A 227-nucleotide genomic window follows, 5' to 3' on the forward strand; every position below is an offset into this window, starting at 1 on the left:
TAGCTACGCGTGATGATGTAATTTTCAACGCGACTCACAACAGCACGTCGCATACTCGCAGCAAGAAGAAATGTTTTGTTTAAAAAGAAGCTGAAGGAAGCAACAAAAATCACCGCTGGAAAAACAGGAGTTTGGGAATTCCTCCGCAGTTCAGATGTCGACATGACGGTTGTTCACCGACACAAAAGGGTAAGTTACGTTTCCTGGTAACGTTAGCTAACATTTGC

The 227-nt window shown here is 43.6% G+C and overlaps 1 protein-coding gene across 3 annotated transcripts in view; it reads right to left on the bottom strand.

Annotated features, from left to right (window-relative positions):
- prkg1l (protein kinase cGMP-dependent 1, like) overlaps positions 1-227 on the bottom strand; it is a 21,681-nt gene that overhangs the window by 5,194 nt on the left and 16,260 nt on the right. The window lies entirely within an intron of this gene.

This window comes from Etheostoma spectabile, chromosome 5 (genome assembly GCF_008692095.1).
Source record: "Etheostoma spectabile isolate EspeVRDwgs_2016 chromosome 5, UIUC_Espe_1.0, whole genome shotgun sequence".
Taxonomy (NCBI): Eukaryota; Metazoa; Chordata; class Actinopteri; order Perciformes; family Percidae; genus Etheostoma; species Etheostoma spectabile.